Raw genomic sequence first — 25657 nt, 5'->3', positions numbered from 1 at the left:
GAGGGAGAGAGGCCTGGCTGGAAATAAGACAGACCTGAAGCGATAGCTTCATTCTCTGGTGCTGATGTAGAAGTCGATATTATGCAGGACCTGTGTTCACCTTGGGGACAAGGAAGGCGAGAGTGCTTTTTTAATTATGTATTGCTAATTCTTTCCCAGCCAGCCAGCCTGGGATTTCCTTGCGTTCTGAGGCAATGCTTTCATCTGTCTCCTGTTTAACAATCTTGACTTGCTTGAGAAGTTGGTTTTCCTTCTTGTGGAAGATTGCAATGGAGTCAGAGTGTTGTTACTTAGTATCAATAATAAAAATTCTTTGTCCTTTTTTTCCTTCCTCTCCTACTCAAAAAGCAGTGGCATGGAAAGTAGCATGTATTCCGTGGGGAAAGATCTTTTGGGTTCAGTCTATTTAGTAACCACAGTTACTAGACCACTCTCACTTCAATCAGTTGGTCGGTCTCCCTTGTGCTCACTGGACTTCTATAGTCTATGGTTCTGATTTGCAGCAAGTTTTTCCCAGCAACCCTAGGTAAACCGAAGCAAAGAGGTTAAGTCTCTTTTCCTGAACAGCAGCTAGAAGTTTACCATTACTTGCCATTTCTCCTCTGTGAAATTACTTTTGCTGAGCCCTTTTGATGAAAAAACGTTGTCTGTGCAACTAGCTGAATTGTGGTGCTGTATGGCCCTTGATGAAGCCCTAAGAGGTCTGTACTGCTTAGGTGAGCTGGAAACACACCCAGCTGCTTACAAACAGCACAACCATCTCGCTTCTAAAACTTGAGAACTGTCCTCTCTGGTGGGTGGTGAGACTAGTAGCTCATGGAAACGGTGGAGGCCAAATCTAGATGCAGGTCCATAAGCGGACTGTTGTGCAGATGTCGCTGGGGTCTGGTGTCTGTCTTTTCTGTATGTGAAGTAATGCCATGAATGCTTCTTATGTGCTGTTGTCTTTTCCCATTTTTTATGATATCAATGTCCTTTTTCGTTCTGATATTTTCATTCTTAAACAACACATATGCTCCGGTAGGTTGAAAGAAAAGGCAAATGCAGAGCCAGGGGTAGGGTTTTTTAAATGCAGCTTGAGATTTGCAGGCATGGATACTTAGAAAAATTTAATTTCTAATTTTAGTTAGCTTATTTTTAAGTGGGGAAATGAACATTCTTTAGCATGGAAGTGGGGACACTATGCCACATTCAGCTCCAGCATAGCATGTAACTTCATCCGTCGTTCAACTCACTAATCCCTGCATGGGCACTCTTCAAATTAAAATGCTCTTAATTCAGTAAAATGAGATAAACCAAATTAAAGTCCCTTTTAATACTGAATGAGTGTGTCTGTACAGAAATATAATGTGGTTTAGCTAATTCACTTTAAATTCACAACTTCAGTTAATCTGAATCAAGTTTCCCAAGTCCTGCGTGTAAAGACCTCTTCATTTAGAAAAAGCTGCTCTTGTGGAAGAGCAATGGACTCAGCCCTGTCCTGAGGCATTCTGGCATGCAGCTAGCTTTTTCAGAGAGTTTCTGGGCATTAGCAAATTGTCTACCACATCCTTTTCTTCTCCTCCCAGAACGCCTCTGTGCCACCTTCTAATATTGAGGTTTCTGAGCCACTACTTTGAGTACTTGCTTTGTTTTTATTTGCTGTGCAGCTGAGAAAACAGTATTTCAGCAACTTACATCATTTCAGAACGAGGGAAGTCAAAACGCATCCTAAATCCAGCCCTGAACATACCCTTTGATTTGAAAGGCCTGTCCAGTGGACGTTCACTGCCCAGGCCAGATGTGGAGCAGGATGCAGGACGTGGAATCTCTCTACAATAGCAAAGTTTTACGCAATAAAACCCGACTTGTGTTGCATGTAGACAGAAAAGCCAAACCATTAGCACAACTATCTTTTGGGTTGGAACTTAAGCTCAGAGATTTGCTTCTGGAAATACACGCTTTTCTGCTTGGAAATGATCTTACGGTCATGTTACACTTTCCTTCTGAAAGGAGAAACTGGTCACATGGGTCAAATATAACCATTTAGGACAAACACGGCCTAATGAAACTTGCTGCGTGCCACATGCAAGGAGTGCTGGACCACGCGAACTTTGACTGCAAGTTTCACCCAGTTCTGTTTATTAGACTCAATTTCTGACTCTTGTCCTAATGGGAAATTATTCATAGAATCGTTGTGTTGTCTCATGGGCTGCTGGTTTTGCCAAAAAGTCAGTTGGGGAGGTTCAGTTGGCGTCCTCTAAAATTTTTCAGTTGGAATTTCCAGTACCTTGATCATGTTATAAATAATGGGTAGGAGATAACCGAGCAAAAATTATGGAGTGAAAGCTCCAACTTTGAGTTGGAGTACAGAGGTAGGCAAACAGAGGGGAGGTGGGTTTTCTGTGGATCAGTTGAGGCATTCATGTTCCTTCCACCTGGCAAAGTCATGTCTGACATGCTGAAGTCTTCAGAAGCCCTGAAAGCGTCATGCACTGTGCATGTGTACTATAAATAAACTTTAAAAAACATAATTTAAAAACACCTCTGGCAAAGCACAGGCTTAACTGAAACTTGCCTGGTGAAGGTTGACTCAGGGGTGTAGGAAGCAGATGGGGAAAGAGCAAGTGGAACGTGCTGTCAGAGAAAAGCCACTTGTTTGTAATTTTCAGGCTGTCCAAGCTCTTGGCATGTCAGCTTTGGGAGATCCCTAGTGACTTTCTGGATATTTGCCCTTGGCATGCATATGTGTGCGTGAACTGAGAATGCAAGTATTAACAAAGCTGCATGAGCAGGTTTAGTCAACCTACTAGAAAAAAGATCAGATATCTTGGAATTATGGTTGATTCTCCAGTTCCAGGAATCCAAATAGATCCTGCTGACAGTCTCCAATAATTTCAACAAGTCCTCTTAATGAATTTTCATGCGTTCAATCTGCAATTTAGGTAGCTGTATCCCTTTATTTTAAATGGACAATACTTTTGATCTGCACAGAACTAGAGGCTGCTTGGAGAGATGGAGCTCTCTTAGGGTAAAATCCCCTGACGTATCCGTTTAGGTACATAATCTGCACTGCTGCTGTCTAAAGCAGGGCTGGCTTGCTTGCTTGCTTGTTTTTTAAAGATGTATGAAAACATGATGTGTCTTTGAGTAGGAAAAATAAGTCTTCTACACCAAGGCCTCTTTAGATTGGCTGCTGAGGGGTTAAAACACGTGGACCAGTTCTGAGGAAGCCTGTTCCAAGGCAGGCATTGAGTGGAATAAGGTTTTGCTGCAGACACATGCTGATGTGCTCGCAGCAAAGATTGCAGGCTTATCAGTAAAGATAAATGTGCAAGGGCTTCCCAAACGGTGTGTCTCTGCCACTTGTTTGGGATCCTTTTTCAGAGACCAGTAGAAAATGCAAGATCTTCTCCAAGATAGATGCTACTTTTTGAGCAGCCAGCAGACTTAGTAGGAACAGAGAGTATGTATTACTGTGTGTTTTGGAACAGGTACAGGAGATACTAGTTTTCCTCATTCGAAATAGTACTTGAGACCTTGCAGTATCATGTGGCGTTGGCTCTTTCCACTCAGTCATCAGTCTTCAAATGAGCGTCCAAACGCTGGACAATGCTGGGTTTTGTTGTCCTCACTCAGCTACTTGCCATAGCTAATTTCTGCATGTGGCTTTCTGCTGCCATGCAATCTCCAGGCTTTACTACCATTTGTTTGCCATTTCCCACAAATACTTTGAATGTTATTTTATTTTAAACCTGGTGCTGAGAGGAGGGAATTGGAGATAATGTTTCTTTAAAAGAATGGAATAAAAACGCACAGGATCAGCTACAGAATTTCTGGGCACAGAACAGACTTCTTGAGTTGCCTGCAAAAACAGTCGCAATGATAACATGAGGTATAATTATGGTGTAGCCTTATAAATTATACATTTTTATTTGTTTCCCTCTCTTCCTGCTTGTATCACCAAACACTGGAAAGCAGGAGATGCAGAAATCAAGCACCTGGCTTCTTGAGGTCAAATTTCAAAAGTCTGCATTGAAAAATGCAGAAATTATTCCAGATGGGTGAGGACTGGCATTTTCTTTCTGTCCAGGAAAGTCTGTGCCATTCTGAAATCTCAGCCTGGGTCCCTCTGTTTTGCCACCGACTCTGATTGACACCTACATGTGTGTGGCCCTTTCATACAGGGGTGGATTTAAGTTTGAAAATCCGGACATTTCTGGACTGTGACAACAGTTGGTATGGTGTTTCAATCTGTATTTTAGTTTTTAAAAATTATATAGATTGTTTTAAAAGGGAGCGCAGCAATTTATTGCGAAACTCGGAGGAGAACAGTTCATAAAAACAATTTAAAAATTACTCTCAGCAGAGGGAGTCTTTGAATGTAGAAAGAGGGACTTGTACAATTTCAAAAAATTCTCTTAAACTTGCAGTGTGATAGATAAAGCTAGTTCTGAGAATGTGAAAATGTGGGCTCCATGTGCTAAAGCTATTTGAAAAGAGGTGTGAGTGAAGGGGCTGAGGTTGGTGTGAACGTCAGACTTCCTGCCTTCTGCACGCTCTGTGTCGCAGCTGTAGCACGTTCGGAGTGTGGCACTTCTTTTAAAAGGGACTCTGAACTAACCCAGCCTTCCAGTAAAGGACTAGCTGCAGCCAGAAATTCTGGCCCATCACAGGATCACAAGAGGAAGAGCTTTGTTACTAGCTTGTGTTTGATCTTTGCTACGTTTTTTTCTGCTCTCAGTAGCATGCTAATGATACCTGTGGGAGGTGAAAAATGGGTGAATTCCTGCTAGGGTGCGGACAAGTTCGCAGTTTAGTTCTTGTCCTCTTCTTCCCCTCTGGTAAAAATTTTGGGGGCTGTCCCAGATACATAAAAAGGAACTTTTTCCTAGAATAATTTTCTGTCTTGCATCTGCTGAGGACTCTGAATCAGAAAGGCAGTAAGCAGTTGACTCAGTTTGTTTTGTCTCTTCTCCCCCTTTCTTATGTTTAAAATTATGAGTATTTCTGGGAAATGACTGGCTTGAAAGTCTAGGACAAGTCTGAGCTGCCCATAAGCCATTCCTTTACTACAGTTCAGTTTTGCCTTGTTTATTTTAAAGTTTAAAACTGAAACGCCAAGTGCATCCTGAATTCCCGTTCTGTTTCAAATGCCAGAGTTGCCCGTTTCGCATTTCTTACGTGTGATTCTCTACATATTACCCCACTCTTGGTATCAGTGTAATCCAGCAAGGGTGGGTAAACTGCGCCCTGGGTCAGAAGAACAGGGTGACGGTAAAACAGGAGGGTGCTGAACCCGGAGGCAAATGTGCCCCGGTTTCTGCTGCTGCCCAGGGAGAGGGTCTGCAAGTCTGTGATAAGGCATGGAGAGAGACCAAAAGGGGTGGGTGGGCCCCTGAAGGCGGCGATCTGGATGCCAAAATATCTCGCTCCAGCTTTGCAAGGAGCAGCATGCAAGTGCTTCAGAGGGAGGGCTAGCTGTGGTTTGTGGTTTAGGGAGTTGACACAAAGAGTCTCTGGACCCTTTTTTATGGGCCTGCAAAGCAGTGTTCTGCCTGGGGAGCCGGAGCCTGTCCTCCTCCGTGTAATCCTTTCTTGCTCAGCAGGTTCAGGGCTGTGCGCAGAGCACGCCGTCACGGCTGGCTGTCAGAACGGCTCCTAGCTTAAGAAGTAGGGTTTAGCATCCGACAGAGTTTATGCTATGTTAGAGTTAGATTAGGATGGACGTGTCTGTAATTAAACACTTGGGTTTGGGTTTCTGTTTTTAAACTACTGTTGTAAACCAGTAGTAAGTACTGTGTCAGGCAACCTGTTTCTGTGCCCAAGACCTGTATGGGCTAGGCTGTTTCTTCCTTCTTTGAGTAAGTGAACCGCGTAACTTTTTTGCGGACAGAAAATACAGAACCGCACGTTGACTTTCATTGCTGATCAAACTTCAGTTGCACCTAGATGTAACTGATAGCAGGTCTTACCTGGATTTACTTTCTCTCAATGCGCGCAGCTGGTCACATGGAGGGGAAGTGAAATACTTCAATAATACATGTAGCACAAACGCCTGGATGGAATAAGAAGAAACAAAGCGTGTCAGAGGGGAAAAAGCACTGCAAATCTTTCAAATTCAATACGAAAACATTTCCATAGTACAAATATTTCATTCTGCATGAAAGACTGACGCTGAACCTGATAAAAATCATCCAGATGGAGAGAGATCGCTACCTGGTACTGAAATACCAGCACGCCTGTTGACCTGTACTGTCGCCTTGTACCTGGCAAAGCAGTGGTTATGCTAATCTCCCCGTCTGCTTCCCTTCCAATGGAGAGTTCTTCTACAGGGATGACCAGAGGGAATCTTAGTGATACTACAAAGAAGCCTGTTTGCTTAAGAGGGCATACATACATCTTTTAACAATCTGGTTGTGTACCTCCTTTGTGGGAGGATCCCTGACCTTATACAGAGAGGGAGAAGTGCTAATTAACTTAATTCTGGGAACAGGAGGTGGTATGACCTTTTCCAAAGTGATTCTTTTGGGCTAGAGTTTACAGAGAGGTATTTGCTAGGACTGATGCCTGGGTTTGCTATAAAAACATTATTCAGAGAGAGGTGTAAAATTCCCTGGTGTGGCCGGGGGAAGAAATTAACCTCCCATCCCTCTAGTTTGGGTTCATGGTTCCTTGCCTAAAAATTGTTGCCACTGTGGCCAGATTTATGTTATTTAGTATCAAAACAAAGCCATGTTTTCTGTCTTAAGCTTTTAACGCTGAACACAGCAAGTAGATCCAAGCTATTAGACCATTGTTTTGGCCACCACTCACCATATGTTGTGAACATCCCTTCTCTTATTGGCACCCCAGGAGGAAATTATTTTTTTTCCTAGCTATCAAGGTCTTCCAAATGTCTTCCTCTTTTGACAAAGAAGTGGTAAGGATTCTCAATGCCATCTCTTTGCTGTACTCCCTCCGAGCAGCTCAGAGACGCCATTGCGGCCGCACTGAGTATGCCTACACCATTGGATTTTTGCTCTTGCTGCCAGCGCTAAGCGATCAGTCCCAGTTGCCCCAGTGCAGACAAAGCCGGAGGCAGCTACAGCGCTGCCTTGGCAGCAGCTGCAGAAAGCAGAGCTTCTGGAGCCGTGCCTGAGGTGAGCGGGACAGAGGGCCGTCAGTCTGGCTCTGCTGAGGAAACGCGACGCAGCCCCAGGAAGGAGCTGGGTCACCGGGGTCCCCCTGGCTGGCCCGCGTCTGGCTCACGAAGCACCGAGGAACGGGCAGAAAGCTGTCCATGGGGTATTACAGCTTGAGAGAGGCAAGAAGGCAGCTGATGAGACTGAGTTTTCCTCAAGGAAAGAAAAAACCTTTGGTCCATGACCCCTGTCGTCTTCTAATGTTTTTTAAAAACACCTAACAAAGCAACACCACCCCCAACAACAAAGCAGCACAGGTTTGCTGGGCCCTCAGAGAAAAAAATGTGAGCACCTCTTTGGGAGCGCTCCCGCGTTCCCGAGGGGTGGGGGCTGCGGGGGCCGTGGAGCTGCCCCCTGCCCTGCCCTGGATACCCGCTCACGGCCCGCGGGGCCCCCGGCCTCTCGCGGGCCTCTCCGTGGCCAGGCTTTGTGCTGCTCTTGCTCGGGAGACGGCTGCTCGGGAAAACGGAAGTGGCGTTTTCTGCCGCATTCATTCAAAGGACAAAGGATGGCTCCGTGTCTGAAGTGCTGCCAGGCTCATCTGCCCTATGACCACGGCGAAGCAAACAGCTGCTGTGCCCTCGTCCCACTTCTTGCCACGCCATCACCAGTACAGCAGGAAGCTGTTTGGTAATGTAACTAGGTAAGGGGCATTTATTTAGATGAGAACGAAGTGAAAATCCTTATTTCCCAGCTGGTTTGGCCCCTGTTTATGAAGATCTAGTAATGCATGTATGTAGAAGAAAGATCTACATGTGTGAAAATGTGCCCGGCTAATATTAAAAGGTACACTGTGGAATTTTGCCTAAGGAAAAAGCGTAGTTTTAATTGAAAGCTGCTGTAACTTGATAGGGAATATCCACAACAGTCTTGAGAATCTACTTTAAAATATAGTTAAACACAGAGCCAACTCCCACCACTCTGTCTCTTAGAGGTACATGCCCTCTTTGATCCATCCATGGTGCTTATGATTCCTTAGAGACACACGTACTGCCAGTAGTCAGAGCTCATTAATATTTATATGATACCTTCCATCTGAAGATGCGCCCTTTGCAATTATTAATTAAAACAATTTCACAAAACCCTAAAATTTAGCTCCACTTCATAGCTTACAGAACTGAGACCGAGAAAGTTTGTGTGTCCTTGCATGAGACAGAATGGGATTAGGAATGTGGAAGCTTGCAGGCGTGGACTCCTATTACGCCATATTTCTTTATCTTTCCTTCACCAGTACCTTTTGGAAAGACAGCACAGATTTCCCTCGGCAATAAGATGCACCATGAGCCCGTACTACCTAGGCAGTACTGAGAAGATGAGTGAAGGGAACCTACTCTTTCATTGTGGTTCTTCACACAGCCTTTACTTGCTCTTTAGAAAGCCTCTTTAAAAATACAACCTGGAAACAGCTTGTCAGCCCTGCAGAAAAGAGCCTGCATGAATCTTGGCTTGAACATGTCAAACCCTTCCCTAGCATGCTGTATTTTAGTTTCTGCGTAAGAGCAGACAGAAGGGATGGTGGGTTCTAATCCATACCAGACGTGGGCTCTTTCTTCTCGGCCCTTCCTGGTGCACATGGAATGAAGGAGGTTCGCTCAGTGTGAGACTGATAACGGGAGGGAGGGCTTGCCATGCGATTAGACCAGTTCACTGTAAACACCTAAGTTGCACAAGTGGCTCAAACTTTGATCTTTTTGTTGTGGAAAAGAAATCTGAGACTGTGAAACCTGCCCTTAGTCACAAACAAGGAGGTGGACATTACTCAAACCTGACTGTGGAAATGTAAATACAGATAAATGTGATCAAAATGGAAAAAGCACTTCTTTCGTCCTCATCCCTTGCTCCCTGGCGTAGAGAGTCTGCTTTACCAGGGGCTCCTACTCTGACTCGCCGAGCTCTCTTTGTGAGTGCAGGCCCCAGTCCCACACCTGAAATGCCCAAATCCAAATGCTCCCAAGTGCTGTCTGGGATAAGGTTTAAGCCACAGGTGCAATTAAGCTTTTAAGTGGTAAGCCTATTTGGTTAGGGGCACACCTAGAGCCTGCAACAAGCTGAGAGCAAAACGATCAGTCTTCCAAATTGACAGGTAGTTCTCTGAAACACTGCTGGAAGGGTTAAGAAGAAGCTACAACATTCGTAATTCTCCTGGTATTTATTGTAACAACTCTGTGAACAAGTTCTCTGTGGATGCATCTGGCTGCCTAGTGAGGTGGGACTTGATTTTAATTACAAATCTGGTAATGGATTATCAAAATGATGGTGTTGCTACGGCCTTGGGCACACTTTTCTTCGTCCTCTTGGCTTTTCCCCATACCCCCTCCTTCTCAAATCTCCCTGAGCAAACACAGGAGCAAAAGGAAAAGTTTCACAAGAGTGTAGGCTGTTAGCCTGTAGTCTCTTTGCCTATTGGCATCTGGAGCTTTGATTAGATTTTTAGAAGAAAAATGTCATAGCAGGTTGTCCAGCAAAATGCTGGTGAATATTTTAAGATGCAAACGTTCATAGGCATTGAATGAGCGCATGAAAAATGCTGGATGTGAGACTCCAGCGATTCCTCGACATTCTGATTTCTTTGCACTGTGTTGTAGCTTTGCTTTTATAACCATCAGAGACCTTTGCTTTGCATAGCTTTGAGTTCTTGGGCAACGATTTGAAAGTAGAACATTAAGACACGTTAGCAAACATGTCCTAATTAGTCTCTACCTTGGCTACCACATGCTCAAAGGCCACAAGCCTTACCTACGCTATGCCTCTCAAACGCCTTCAACAATATAGCATTTTATCCTAGTCTAGACAAAGTCTTAAGGGTTATGTTGTTTAGTCAACTAATCACCCCTTTTAGTGGGAAAACTGCTTTCCTTCAGGATTGTTTCTCTGCCTTCGTTTTCCTCCTTGCTGTCTCTTCTACTGCTTCCCTCCGCATACCTTCCCTGCAGCAACTCCTGTTCCATCTGCTGTAATGTAAGCATTAACCGTTTAATTGCTGATTAGGAAAATGTCATCAAGTGGGCTTTGGAACAACACTGGAGTGGGAGGCAGAGGAAGGAGATATGCGAGTTCACAGTTCTCTATCGCGGGATGACCTGGGAGGGCGTTAGTCATTCTTGATGGCATGAGGGTGTTTAGCATCTCTTCAGTCTAATGCGTGGAAGGGTTGAATGGGATTTGGATGTAACCAAGTCCTGGTCATCTTTTGCTGCTGAACTTGCTATTTGACCTAGAGTGAGCTAGGCCTGGCCTTTCAGCCCTTAAGTGGGTAGAGGGCAAATACTGTAGCTATATGCTTTAAGATTGCTGAGTGCAGAAAACATACTCATGCAAAGGACTAGTTGCTTTTCCTATATAATAAAATACTGTGGGGTTTTGGAATTTTTTCATTATGTTTCTGCACCAAGTTGCACAGAATGAGATGAGAAGCTGGAGGAGATCCGCAGTTCTCCAGGCAGTGAAAGCCCTTTTAGCTCTGTGCTCCCAAGCAGCCATATGGGGGCTTTTACCCAACCGACTGACCTCCTGTGTGACGCAGATGCAGCCGGTGGCCCCCTTGTCTCCCCGTGGCATCAAGTTATTCTAAGCATTCTCACGTTATCAGCATTTCAGCTCCTCTTTGCATTTGCAGTACCTAGTTGCCACAGTCGGATGTATTCTGTAATATAACACTTGTGAAAATTCGGCAGACTCATGGGGGAGAGAAGGTCTGTAGGTGGACTCTGCAGCCCACATAGTCGGTCTGTGCCCAAGGACTTCTTGTGGCTGGTCATAACTGCCAGTTTCTCACTTGGTCTTGCAGGACCCTGAAGGTTCAGTTGGAGATGGGAATTGGACCTTCTCCTTTGTCATGAAAGAGAAAGGACTGAAATATTTTGATAATTGGAGAATTAATGAAATTGCCATTGTAAAAGACAAGAAAATAGTATTCCTAGAAATTAGCAAGGGAAAGCATTTTAGTCAGACTGAAACTGTCTTCTCATTTGTATGGGGAGTTTATTGTTAGCAGATGTTTAATTTCCGTAAGCAATTAATATTTGGAAAGCTTAAAAATTATTTACATACGTGTAAAAAACCCTTGCGTTTTACTTCGGTCGGGGAATAAGCACTCGCGCAATGTCTCCTCAAAGACCCCACAAAGACCAGAACTGGCATTCTTGATAATTTCAAAGAAGAGATGGGTCTATGTGTAGGAGAGCACAGAGGAGAGGGTAAGTGTACATGTGGGCAGGGAATGGAAATAAAGGAAAATACACCTTTGAGGGTAGGGACAAAAAAATGCCAATATACTTCTTGTGCTGTCTGCCTTCATCACAAACAACCCCCACCTCTTCTCCCCCATCACCACCTCAATAAAACCCCACTTCCATTTAGAAAACATTCCTGCAGATCACGTGGCAGCTGGCAGAGGCTGCTAGCCCCTCTGCCAAAGGCAGCTTAGACTCCTGAAACAAAGCAAACTGGGTTGAAATTGTAGGCATGAAAAAACTAAAGCAGCTGCCGCCCTGACGTCCTGGGTCAGACTCTGATTTCCGTTTGACTTGTGCTAGAACTTAGGTAATGTCCCTGCCACGGCGTAACTGAAATGAGGACTCGGAATCTTGACGTCGGGGCACCCATTGGTAATCCATTTGTTATCTCTGTTACATTTGTGGGAGCACACCCACCTACTCCCTTTAGACTGCAGTAATTTATTTGGCCTATTTTATGTCTGATGGTCACTTGAAACTGTACCTCTGGCCTGTCAGCAGCTGTAGTTGTTTTGCTAAGTGACTGTCTAAAGTGAGACTTCCTTGTGCAAATGCGTATTTTAGCCACTGTCACCAGAAATCCAGAGGTTCTCCTCTCTCCCTACCCCTCCCATCACCTTCAGCTGTTTAGATTTCGGGACACATGGCTTAAATGAACGTATGCTTGGAGTTTGCAAAATGGCTTGGATGACAGGAGAAATCGGATCACACAATGAGAGTTCAGAAACCAGCCACCAATTGGTACAGCAGGAGTCTGCGACTCCCTTACGCTCATTATTGTCTTCGCATGACATCTAACAATGTGCGTTTCTCACGTCCCCCTCTGAAAAGTGGTAATGCAACTGAAATGAGCAGGCGGAGGAATGTCACCACCGCCCTTCGAGCGGCTGGGCTGTCAGCCTTTGCTCTCTGTGGTACCCCCAAGGGCTGTGGGTATCGGGGTGGAGAAGGGCCTGCACACCTCATTGTGCCTTCTTGCTTACGCTGGAGAATCTCCAGCTCATCCTGCCAGTGCAGTAACTGCATGTGGAGGAGGGGGAGAGGTTGTGTTGCAACCTCTGAGAAAATTAGTTGTCTCTATTTTATCTTTTGCAGCTGCAGCACTTTTTTCCCCCCTCATCACTCCCCCCACCGCCCCCCCATGCGAGTGGTATGTCTGAAGCATATCCTTCAAAACCAGTTTTCTAAGCAGATTAGATGGGTAGCAGAGACAGCTATGCAATCAGGCAAAAATGTGCACTCGAGCCTTCATTTCGTGCAGTGGTCAGAGCAGTAAGTGTCTGCCACCTGGGTATTTTTTTTTGTCATTCTCTCCCTTCCCTGTTATTCCGCTGTGCTGCAGTCTGTTGCTGTTGTAGACTGAAACAAAATGCTCATTCTAGTCCTTAATTATATCAAAAGCAGGGAGGGGAAGGAAGTGAGGTTCCATGCTAATACTCATTAACATGAAACATAAAGCATGCTCCCTGGCTGGCGTGCTTCACCATGCAAAGTGACATTTGCTCCCTGTGAGCGTGTTGAAGGGTAATCTGGGGGTTACCCTCGGGTCTTCTAATACCAGTCCTCCCCTGACCGGTCTGGAAAACCAGTGTCTAAGTTTACTGCTCCTCTGAATTCAGTGTACTCTGCTGGGACTCCCACTGCATGTGAATTTGGTCTCTTGCTGCACCGTATCTTTCAGTGCTCCCTGTCGGCCTTGATGCACGCTAGGAATCCGACAATAATGGTCTTCACCTGCTTTGGGATATCATGAGAACTCTTAAGCATTGGTATTGGTTTCATGTCTGGTCTCTTATAGGACATCAAGCTGAATTTAGGATTAAGCTCTTCAGACAAGTTTGGAAGCCTTACGGCTTGTTCAGTGTGGGTGGAAGATGGGGATAGGTTAGTGGGCTGAATGGCAGACCTGAGAAAAAGAGAGTTGAGCAAGCTTTGGCTTTCTTCCAAGAGAAGAAACGGAGCAAAGTGTCCCAGGAGCCATTTGTTGCTTCTCTGGAGGAGAGGAAGGAATCCAGAGCAAGGCGATACAGAAATGCTTTTTACTGTGTGTCTGGAGAAACACAGTGGATAATAGAAGGAGGGAGAGAACTTGCATGATAAAACTAGAAGTTGAGGATTGAGGTTTAGACGAAGAAGAGAGAAGGAAAGGAAAGAAAATAAACCGTTTATTTCCCATATAAGGCAAGGAGAAGGAAAGAAAAGAGAAACTAACCTGAAGACTTCTGTCTGCTTTTCGGGGTAAGAAAGAAGCTACTAGGAGCCCAGACAAACAAAGCTGTATTTGAAATACTGATAGAAACCTGTGCTTTAACATGTTGGCATGACGCACTTGATTATCTTCTGCTGATCCTTCAAAAGTAAAGAATTACTTTGAGAAGAGGAAAAAATAGCAAACAAAAAGAATGAATCTTACTGGCATAAGGGGGGTGAAAAAGCGGGTGAAAAGCTGGTTGGATGTGTCAACCACAAAAGTGGTGAGATATGATCATAGAGAATTCAGGTTTTAAAACACAAGGAAATCATGCAGAGGTATTTTTCACACTGACTCGTAAACAGCGTCTTTGGGTGTGCAGCATTGCCAAATTTACCCTTGTTACAGGGGCAACTTACAGTTAAGTTCCCACCAAAGCCATGCGCCATCTGTTTGAATTACTTGAGAGGAAAGGTTCGTCTCCTTATTCCCCCTCTATTAGACGTGACAGATTAATGTTTTTCAGGGCAGATCACTGTTAGGCTAAATCTTTCTCTGGTTATGATTCCTTATAACTATAAAACAGTCACAAGGTTATGGGGTTTAAAAAGAGAGGTTTATTGCAGTTTCCAACACTGAAACTACAGCCTAAGTGTTTCTCCTTTTTCTTTTTTTCTGAAGTAAATCAAAACCATACAGGCACACGCTCTCCACCTTCTCTCACATACACAGACCTACGGGTAAGAATACACGTTACCAGAGAAGCATTATAGAGCCTACAGGAAAACTGCTAAAATAGCTTTCTGCGAATGCACGCTAATCCTCCCACTGCGTCCTCTCTACTTGTTTTAAGAGCTGTTTCCTCAGCATGATTTGGTGGCATCCCTAATGTTTGGGGCAGAACGTGGAGCCTTCACCTGCTCCACCAGCACTTGCTTCTACCCAACTGTCATAAAAGCTGTGTTGGTGCCTTGGCCAGAAGCAGCGCGGGACGGACCATTCAGACATCTGTTGCAAAACCCCTCGTTCAGTACTTTCAGACTCTAAACTAGTCCTTATACTTGGCTGATGACCTTAATTCTACAGTCCTTGGGTCACAGCAGCAGCTATGTGGGAGGCAGAGGGGTGACAATATTGCTACATGTTCCCTGCTGGGGAACTTTCTGTAAGAGTGAGCTTTGTTCACTGTGTTATTTTTAAGATAGTTTGTAAGAATGCCGCTGTGGTCAGTTAAGAGACTGATTTGAGGTTTTTTTTTTGGAGTGGCTTTTTCAGGGAAGAATACAGTTTCTTTAAAATAGAGACTTTTTTTTTTTTCTAGAAAAGCCCAATTCTAGATTTCTGATCACTTGTAAAATTAATAAACTAGCTTTTTACCAGAAATATTACATTAACCCATCTACATTATCTGAATGAGAGTACCTCTTTGTTTTGCTTTTCTTTAACTGGTCTGAAAGGCTTCACTCAGAATTGCTTCAAAACATTGTCTTGGGTTCCGGGCAGTCCTTGGTGCTCAGAGAGCTGTTGGCTGATGTACCCGTCCTCTTCTGCTGGACCCCAAGGGCCTTGGCCTTCCCATATGACCCTACAGCTCTCCTGGAGACCGTGCGGTGCCACGGGACGCCTCGGTGCGTGCTGTGGGAACTGCCTTCCAGCCAGGAGCCTGACCCAGAAGCGAGACCAGGGTTATCAAGCTGCCAGACTGCAGGGTCTGCGGCAGTGCAGCATTGTGGGAATAAAGTCAGTTCAATACTGTACTGACTCAGAACAAAATTTGTCGGGTCAGGTCACCAAACCAAAATGAACCAACTTTGGTTTCAGTAAGGTAAAAATATTCCATTTCAAATGACACACAATGCACTGGTGTTCACAAATAGGGTTCTCTTTTCTTTTTTTTTTTAAACTTGTGAACTTCCGTTCTACAAAGAGTCTGCAATTTCAGTTTTTTCTCCCTGAATTGGGATGAAAGCGAATGTTGAAATACTGGAATTTCTTCCTTTCTGGGGAGAAGGCATCTGATGAGTTTGAGCAACCAGTTTCAGGGTTAGGAGAGCTGACTCTGAAAACCTATACGCTGGGGCAGAGCAGGCCATGGTGGGGCAGATGGGTGATGGAGGGGAGGGGATCGCCCAGGCAGGAGGAGGGAGGTAGGAGAGGGAATCGGAAGCAGCAATGAGGGCTAGAGCAGAAGAGTGAGGAGAGAGCAGAAGCTTCTGCTCAGCTCCCTGGGCCGTAGGAACTGCTACGTTTCTGTGCCGTGTTGTGCTGGTGGCTGCGTCTCGCTCAGCACCTCCCGCTTTCTGCGTGACCAGGGGACCGAGCTGGTGCCGCAGCCGGCTGCTGTCAGAGCCTGCAGCACTTCATGGGGAGGGCAAGAGCCGGGTGACGTTCACACCAGCGCACAACCGGGCAGCGCGGTGTGTTTCACTTCTGCTCGCTGAGCAGCTGGGTCCTTCTGTGCTGGTCAGACGGGGGTGAACGCAGGACCAAAAGAGGAGCATTTCTCAGTTCCTGCTCGGGCTTTGAGCAGGGCGCTGCAGCGCTAGGAAGGCAGAGAATCTCTCTGCCGCTAACTCTTTGTCTCAATGTAGAAAGAACAGGAATACTCTTTTCTGGTTTTACTGTGAAGGAGCGCTAGTGACTGTTTATTATGCTGATGCTTTTATTATTTAACAGGTTTCTTAACTTTTTTTTTTTTTAAATATACCAAATTGATACACTCCATCCATCAGCAATGCCCTCCAGGAATGAGTAGCTAATTAGAGAGCAGGACTTGTGAAAAGACAAACCTGTGTTATGCGCAGAACAGGTTTCTCCAGTATTTATTGCCTATGTTACTGGCCAAGCTTCCTTGTAAGTAATAGTCAAATAATCGGCCTGGGTCCTTTTGTGAATGGTTTGAGTCTGTGTGGTCCTCCTTTGTTAGGGCAGCTCATGGTTTCTGAAAGCTTCTGCACCCCCTGTTCTGAACAGCAGAGCCTGGTGGCACCAGCTGCTTCTGCCTGGAACAAACATTTGCATGTGACATTAAAAAAAGCCAATTTCAAAATTTATTCGCTTTTCCTTATCCCCTCATTTTTCATCCCTTCTTAAAACTCTGGAAATATTTAAAAGATGAATATATTTAGTTTTTGCTACAAGCATCTTTTAAATAAGTAAAGCTTGAAGACGAAAGAGAATCTTTCCTTCAGAAATAAAACAGCAGCCAGTGTTTGGAAATATTTTAACAATAGACCATATGGGAGTCCCAAACTATTAAGCTTTATTATTCAGAAGGCGGAAAATGTGGTTTGATATTCAATTGATATACAGCATAAATGAGAGCCGCAAACTCTGCTCCCTTGAGCTGGGATTCAGATGTTCTCTTGAATATAATAACTAACACTTTGGCCTAGTTCCACAGAATGCATCCAGCCTGCTGATCACAAGCCAAGAAACTGTAGGCTTTTTTTTTTTTCCTTCCCCTCTCTTCTCCGAAGTACTTTCCTCTCCTGCCAGCATGAGCTTTTGGCCTGAATATAAATCTCCTGATATTAGATGCGTATAGAAAATGGGGAAGATGCTAATAGCGCACAGCAGTAGAGCTCTGTGTGTGTGTGCATTCGTTTGTTTTTCTTCTGCTTTAATGATAAGGTTTTCCCTCCGTGATGCACTGTCAGGGCATTACGCTGGTCAGCCTAGGTGGGAGCTTCTTTGTTCCTGTTTCACTGTTTGTTTCTTAGTGCTGTGGGAGCAGGTGAACATCTTCTGGGGTTACTGTGAAGTGGTGCCAGAGACCACGAGAGTGTGGAATTTGTTGGAGAGAGAGACTGGAAGTGGTTTGTTTCTTTTTTATTTTTCTTGCCTTATTTGACTTGCATATATTTATAATTGCCCTTTCCCCTTTCTGTCTTGTCTCTCTTAACTTTCTCTCCTATGGTGGAAAGAACCCAAAGAAGTTGCTTATAAAATATTACATACGTGGACTAAGATTGCTATATATGCAAAGGAAGACCGATAGTTACACAGATACTGCGATCAGGTAATGGCAAGCTGGATCACCTGCTGTTTCTGACACAGGATCCCTGATTCACTCCGTGTACGGGATGAACCAGCTTTGTCAGTGTGAACGTGGGAGGTGTGGTGTGAATAAGGAATTGCAAGGACACAAGAAATGGTCTTGTGGGTCTGGCCATTGAATGCTGCCCCAATATACTGAGTTCTGTGCTGTCTTTGTCAGAGAGCTCCTCTGAGATGCCAGTACCGTCCTTGGAAATGACCGAACTGTCCACTGAAACTCTCTGCCCTGTGCCCCTCACCAGAACCCAGCTGCCTGGGCACAGACCTCAGCTGTGGAAAACCATGCAGATGATGATGTTTAAGAGTCGGGTATAGCAGATCAAGCCATATTCTAACAGCCTAGAAGCAACCTTAAACTATGGTTTGTTTCTGTTCCCTCCCTCTAATACATGCAAAACGAGATGGCTTTGTATATAGTTTTAAGTTGTAGGTGTTCAAGATTTTTCTCAGATTTTTGTGCTGCGGGACTTGATAAGTGTCTGTAAGTAACTTTTCCCCCCACTTTTGTGACAGACGTCCTCAGCTATGTTGGGTCCTATCTTTTCTAGCCTCTCGGAATCTGAAATGAAGCAAAGAACCTTCCCTCTGCTCTGTGGTTTCCCCTGAGCAGGCGAGGAGGCTCCAGCATTAAGCTGCCTGGCATTTTTCTCTAGAAGTGCGATGAGCCCAAGGAAAAGACTTCCACTGTATGTGCAAGTCCAGGAACGCCCATAATCTAGAACACTGTAGAGAATATAAATGATGCACTCTGAATGTGAAGTTCAGTTTTGGCTTCTGTCTTTCCTCCATTTCTCTTTTCAGTTGTTCATGATAGCTGAAACTTTCCATGTTTTCATCTCAACCCCCACACAGTTTTTTTTCCTTTGGGGAAAACTGGAGCAAAATCAATTTTAGTGCAATTTTTCAAGGCTCTTTGACTTGCACCTACATCTGTTTGGTGTGGGGGAGTGGAATTTTATCATAAAACGTTTGATTTATATAATGTATTCAATAAGAATCCAAGATGTGCCAGGTACTTTCTCAGCCCTTTTTGGATGAGAAATCTTGCAAGCTAAGAACTTAATAAACAAAGAAGCTACAGAACTCAAAATTTCCCTGCTGTTAAGGTCTCCATATATCTAAGGAATAAACCAAGTTTGAACAAAGCAGATCCAGAGACTTGTGAAGTACAAAATGTCACATGCAGTACTCAGAACATCTAACATTATAGGAACGAGTTTGGGGTTTTTTTTGCGTATTTCTTGATCCTGTTATCTGCCCAGCTTACAACAAACTCGGCTGAGATGTGTCCATGCAGCAGCTCTACTTTCATTGCAACTATGCGTCTGTTTTTATTGATGAAGCTATTGCTATGATTGTATGACACTGTGCTAAGGGCTCATCTGAACAGGGCCATTGATTCAGACCAAGGTAAGTTACAGATCTGAGTGGAAGAGCTATTCCCAATTAACTTCATCATCCTAACAAAGAGGCGATTGGGAATAGTTATGAAGGAATAGCTGTTCTGGAATAATGCCTTTTCAAGACAAACCCTTCCTTTCTGTCATTGCATTCCGGGAGGCTATTCTGTACTGAGTCACCATGGGACAGGGTGCCTAGAGCGTGTTCAGACCAAGTGCAGCCAGTGGTCAGTGGGGCGATATACGCCGGGGTGCCCTACTGCAACTGTCATGAGTGAGCAGAGGCATAGCAGAACTGTTGCCTTCTAGAGGTGTGCAGGCAGCCGGAGTATTATATCAAAATCGCGATACAAAGGCCTCTTTTTTTCAGCAGGGATGAAGTATGAGCTGCCTGTTACTGTCTGAGCATTAACCCTGTGTTATGGACAGAATGCATGTTTCGACTTGTAACTAATTACAATTTGATTAAATCTTGGGGTGTGGAAAGGACTTGTGTGCTTTTTTTTCAATATGTATATTTACATTATTACGTGGGAAGCAATCAATTTATCAAACCCATCCGATTATTCAATAGTGGGAAAAGACAATTGGTTGCAGGAAAACTTGTATTGTTTCTAAGGTGGACAGAAAATTAGTTGAAAATAAATATGCACAATCTTTTTTTGAGGAGAACCTACGCTAACAAACTAATCAAATAAAGGGATAGCCGATAATTTATAATGCCATGAAAATTTTCCCGCAGCATAACATTTTGTGCTCAACCTTGCCAAGAAGGATGGGCTGGAGTAGAGATGGTGCTCTTGGGCTTTAATGCATTGTAGTTGTGGTAATAGTTGTGGTTAATTCATAGTTCTCCAGATTTTTGGAGGCAGGGGAGGTGCCATCCTGGCGTGGAGAAGCTTCAACTGCAGCCCTTTGGATGTTAATCCACCCTGACTTTCTTAAGCCTCCTACTTAAATCATTATCTTAATGAATCACCATTGCTGCTATCTTCGGTGCTACACAGGAACATGCAAATTTTAAACAGCCTGGGGCAAAGACCTTTTTGTCTGTAAAGGGCTCTGATACTTGCATTTAGATGTTGCCACGATAGGTACCTTGGATACCACTTTCTGCCTAACGCCGTGGATAGATCATGGGTTGTAGCTGTCACCAGGGTATGATGCTGGGTGGCTCTCGGCTTGACCCCAGAGGAGATGGACGTGATTCTGCCACTGACTGTAAGGAGTAGCTTTAGGTCAAGCAGTTGAAGCCAGATTGCTGTGCAGGTTTGTCATTCATCTGTTGGCTGTGCTTTTCTTTAGTTGCAAAATGACAAGGAGTTACGGGCGTGAAGATGGGGATCCCCCCTCAGCTCTGCAGCTGCCATTGTGACTTTGGGGCAAGTTTCTTCACTTGACTTTTTGCACAGCACGAAGAAATGTGCCATGCAAATGTTATTGTATTAACTCAATTTTCTCCCAAGGTAGGTATCAAGAAATTTGATACAGCAGAAAAATTACCAGCTTGCTAGCAAAATCTTAAGAACATTGGTGTGAGGAAAAAATGAACATAGTGAAGTGACTGTAAAGTATCTCCAAGACTTTCAGCGCCGTGTTGTCCGAATTTCTCCTTGAAGAGTCAACTTGTCTAGGCATTGAGCTCTGCCCACGTTCAGCTCTCCCAGATGATCACTTGAGAAATGTTTATTGTAGGTGGCGGGTATGGAGAGAGCGCCAGGTATAGCTGTTTCACGTGGCAAATCTTTGTGGTTACTTGGAATATGCACTGGAAGATTTGATTCCTTTATTCATTAAACCAAAAGCTGAGGAAGCTGTTTTATGCAAATGTCCCAGATGATAAGAAGTACTCTTCTCAAATTGCAAAGTAAATTCACCCATTGTCCTCTTTATGTGGCTTAGAAGAAGAGCCCATTCCCTTACTTTGGGTAACTTTTCCTCAGCAGTAATAGTTCTGCTTCTGGAACGACGGCAGGATAAATGCCGAGGATACCACGTGTACAAAGATCCTCTGGTCTCAACTGGGAGAGGACCATATTAACAGAACTGGGCTTAAATGCATTTTCTACAGTAACATTATCAATTGTCAAGTCCTGCTGGGAGAGTTATGCCCACAAGAGCCCAGAACATCTATCTGGAGGAGGGCATTCTCATTCTTCTTGGCTAAATCTTCTCTGAAACCAGTTGAGTTGGAACTAGATGTTTTTAGACTACGAAGAAATGCGTTTTCTTGGCTCATGCTAAAGCTAAGTAACATGTTCTCAATTGGTTACCAAAGAAAGGGGATGTGAGCAAACAGTACATGTTGACTTTTTGTAGCACAAGGCCTGGACAGGAGTCCAGTGCGTGGCAGAGATACTAACTGCTTCCTTACCTGTGTGCGCACACCTGCCCCAAGAGCAGCACGTAACTAGCCCTGGGACTCAAACTTTTTTCCTGACCGGCGTAGCTCTGTACAGGCTGCCACCTTCTTGTAATAGTGTTTAAGATGCTTTTTGTAAACTGCGTTACAATGATAATTCTTCTGCTCATCGTGAGCAGACTGTTGTGTTTTCTGTATTCAAGCTCCTAGCTGGTTCTGATCTCTCGTTGGAGGGCAGGATTTTACAATACAGGGGGTAAAATAACTGCGGAAGCCATCTGTTAGATGCAGCACTTCAAGAAGAGTCAGACTAGGTATTTCAGAAGAAACACCAGAAGTGATTTATGTGTGTGTGTGTATAAATACGTGGTGTGTGTGTACGTAGTGCGTGTATATTTCAAAAGAGAGAATTGAGGTGACTAATGTTTGAGGCTGAGTGCAGAATTTAAACGCGACTTTTTCTCATTCTAGTCTTGGAAAGCAATGGCGATGGATGCGGACAAGTCTCTGGCTGACTTTCTGAATTGCCTTTATGTCAGAGCTCCAGCAAGGGATTTCGTGGAATTTCTCATCCTATTGAGTAAAAGTGATGTTCTATCCCGCGTTATTTTCCTTAGGAAACAGAAGGAAAGGGACTCTTCTCCTCAGTACTTAACACACCCAGTGTTATTTTTGCAGGCACTGTATGCAAAAATGTTCAGAAAATGAGATATCCAGAAGGAAGGTTTAGATTTCAATATGCTTTAGGTTTTCAACCGGCTTACATTATTCGCCCAGCTTTTGCATGCCATCTTACGCTCATGGGTAGTAGTAGAGTTTTGTTGACGTTCAAAGGTTGTTATTTCTATAGTTTGCTCATTCAAATTCAGAGGCTTGTAACTATGGAAGTGAAATGTGTCTGTGCTATTACTTTGGTAAACTCTCTTCAGCTACTTTTGTTAACTGCATGTTCACAGGAGCCTGTGCCCAAATTGCCTGCTCAGTTTTCTGGTCAGGTGTGCCGAGATAGTGTTTCAGCTCATAACTTTTTTTCGTGTTATCTTTCTTATGGTGCGTTACAGCTGCTTCCCAGAAATTCTGAAATTGGGGTCAATCAAACTTCTGTTTCTCCCACCGTTTGCTAATTCGGCAGTATTTGAGTGGCTGCTAAAAAGCATCGAGAAGCTGCAGCTGAGCACTGTGACTGGCAGTGCTGGACAAGTGATGCACATCGCATTACCCAGGTAGATGGATTTTAATCTGCAAGCATACCTGTCATTTATTTTAAGGGCTTTTGGAACCACGGTAGCTCAGCTAAGAGAGGGGAGACAAGCCAAGCAATTATATGGAGCAGCTCTATTTGGTGAAGCGTGTCTCTTGGGACTAGCAGGGGCTCATGAGGCAGTGAATTGTGTACCACGGTGCTGAGCCTGACTGATCCTTCAGGACAGTCACTCACATGGGGACGTCTAGGAAATTTCTTAAGACTGGGATATTCGCCAGGGTAGGCTTAAGAAAGTTTTCTGGGTTGGTTGGTATAGATTTTAATGCAATAATGCTTCTCCTGTCTTGCTGGGGAGAATCATGTACTTTCTGCTTCTCTGGTTTGTGGGACTTCTCACTGGGTGTACGGGTGAAAGGAAGTGTCCGTCAGCTTTGAGCGGCTGCCAGCTGCCGTGCTCTTGGGAAGTCTTTGGAGGGGGGAGTGGAAATGGCAGGGATTTGAAATGTGAGAGTTTGACTGCCTTGAATTGGGTCAAAAAAATTGAGAGATCTGTGGCAGCAGTTGTTGGGAGAGGAAAAATTTCACCTGTTGCCTCAGCAGACTACTTAAGAGCACTATCTGAAGTGAGTCCCCAAAAAGTTCTTGCAGAGAGACTAATGGCCAACTGGGAAGAAACACTACGCTCCCTGAAGAACCAGCAAACTCTCTGGATGTTTACCCAAGCTGGTAAACCGAATAGAAACCATCAGTATGCTGCTATGTAAATTCATGGTGCGCCAGTATCTTAACCACTGTGCAGTTCTGATTACCACCTTTTGAAGGTAGTGGAGGACTAGGGAAGGTCCAGAGAAGACCACCAAAGATGGGTCTCAGTCAACATGATTGCTCTCTTTGCTGTGGAGAAGAGATGACTATCACAAAAATTGCAGGTGTTTTGTACTGTCATGAATGGGGTGTGGAAGCAGAGTAGGGAGTGATTCTTCATGGTTCCTGTGTTAACTAAATTGACTCAAAGCAGGCAGAGAGGAGGCACTCTGTCGAGCAGCACTTACCATGTGAAATTCATTGCTGAATGGTGTTATGGATAGCAGAAGTCTAAACAGATTGAAAAATCGATGAAGGACAGATAAGTTCTTGTTAAAAATGATGGCCTGGTTGCAACCTCTGGATCAGGAGATCTTTAACAATTGCAAAGAGTATAAGAAAGGAAAAGACTGTGAGACTGTACTCTATTTCACTGCTTTTCCTCCGTATTCTGGCTACTCCTGAAGAACAGACAGAGAGCTAGACCTTTGTTTTTATAATACAGCTATTTTTATAGTTCAAAAAGAAAGGAAATTAGCTACAGCGCAGGGAACTAGTTTTGCCTTGCAGCCCACAAGTAATGTAAAGCACACTGAAATCAAGAGAATTAGAAGCCAAATGCCTCCTAATACCTTAAAAATGTGTTATAAAATGCCTCTTTCTTTGTTAAAATTCTGACTTAACAAAAAGCTGAGATTGTTAATGAAGCTGTGAGTCACTACAATGTTTCTAGTTATTTTTCTCACTTTCTGTGTTTGGCCGCAGTCAGTCAGGTTGCCTGATAATGCACCTAACAAGCTGGCTTAGGCATTTTAATTTGAGTAGTAGTGACACCTTGGGCTGGAAGCTGAGGGTGGCTGCCCTCCACGGAAAGGACTGGAGAGGATGAGAGGGAGGGAAGAGCTTTGGGAAGGAGGCTGAAAAGGAGGCAAGATACTAAAATCTCTTGTATATCCACAAAAGCAGGAAAGTCTACTACAGAGCGGGGCTTATAGTTGTGACTGCAACAGTCAGTTGGTATTTGGGAGGTGAAAAAATCAGTTTTACGTTTTGCTAGACAATTGTATTGTAATACAGCAGTGCCTCCTGGCAGGGAAAGCAATGTAACATAAAGCAATACAGTGTGGAAGAGCAGTTGGAGAGCTGTCAGAAGCTGAGTAGCTTGGAATGCTTCCACGTGAACCTGGGAGCTCGCTCGCTGCAGCGTGGCATTCCCCTGCCCTGAGGAGGAGCATGGGCTGCAGCACAAGTGCGAATAACGCACCTTACAAACAACGTGGCTCTGCTCCCTGGAGGAAGGCTACAAGAGGGTTTTCTAGGCAAAATAGTGAGAGTTTCCTTCTTCGCTTGGGAGATTTCCGGCTCAGAGCCCTTCTGAGTTCATGTGCCAGGCAGCCCTGGGGCAAATGAGCTTGTGCCTGTCAGCTGTCACTGCACGGCACACCTCAGTACGCCAGGGCACAAGGCTGCCAAAGGGGTAGCAAAAGGCTGGAGCTCTCTAAAGCACAGGCTGCAGGGAAGCTGTGGGGTCTGATCTGATTGGGCAAACAAGGATGTAATGACTTTTTTCTTTTTCTTTTTTTTTTTTAAAAGTTTGTATTCCAGAGAGCTTTGGTTGCATGGCATTGGCTTTTATTCCAGTTTTCAGATGTTGGATATACTTAGCAATCTTACTTGTGGTTTTTAACTCTTTTCCCTCTCCCTGCGCCCAGTGTTTTCCCTCCCTTCAAATCCTCTGCCTCGCTCTACGTATTGCTACTATAAATTGCTTGGGATGATGGGTCATGCTTCTTACTTGGAGCCTCTGGACGCTATTAGCAAGTAATTGCTGGAAAAGCTTGTTTAAACATCAAGACCCTACATTATTTTTTCAAATTGCCTTTTGACGTGGCTGAAACGCTACTGAAAGATTACTGTCCTAATACTGGGCAAGGAACTTTATTAGGTAAGGGAAGTAGTGTTATTATTAGGCTATTTCTGATGTACCAAGTCATCTTCCTTTTAAAAGAGGGAGGTGTAGTTGTACTTCCCCTACTTGCTTCTCCCCTCACACCAGCAAAACATCTGACGTTTATAGCAAGGAGCAAAAAGGTTTTATTGGCTTTATCCCTTCAATGCATCCAGACTTTCTTTTTTTAAAAACCTGTAAGAATGCAGCAATTCGTTCTGCATGTTTGCTATCTATCCACAACTTGAAATCCACCAATACTGGTAAATTATCCAGGGAGATTCTCTCAAT

General features: G+C 44.3%; 1 protein-coding gene across 8 annotated transcripts in view; it reads left to right on the top strand.

Annotated features, from left to right (window-relative positions):
• Positions 1-25657, top strand: part of HIC2 (HIC ZBTB transcriptional repressor 2) — a 74327-nt gene that overhangs the window by 21839 nt on the left and 26831 nt on the right. Inside the window, exon 1 of one of the 8 annotated variants that reach the window (XM_054219230.1) lies at positions 194-7806. The exons of 6 other annotated variants lie outside the window; for them this stretch is intronic. The gene's annotated coding sequence lies outside the window, so the exon portion shown is untranslated. Of the gene's footprint in view, positions 1-193; positions 7807-17515; positions 17611-25657 lie in introns of those variants that run through there. One more of the 8 variants, XM_054219234.1, reaches the window with a different exon arrangement.

This window comes from Rissa tridactyla, chromosome 13 (genome assembly GCF_028500815.1).
Source record: "Rissa tridactyla isolate bRisTri1 chromosome 13, bRisTri1.patW.cur.20221130, whole genome shotgun sequence".
In the NCBI taxonomy this organism is placed as follows: domain Eukaryota; kingdom Metazoa; phylum Chordata; class Aves; order Charadriiformes; family Laridae; genus Rissa; species Rissa tridactyla.
This window is presented reverse-complemented; position numbering and strand designations above follow the sequence as displayed.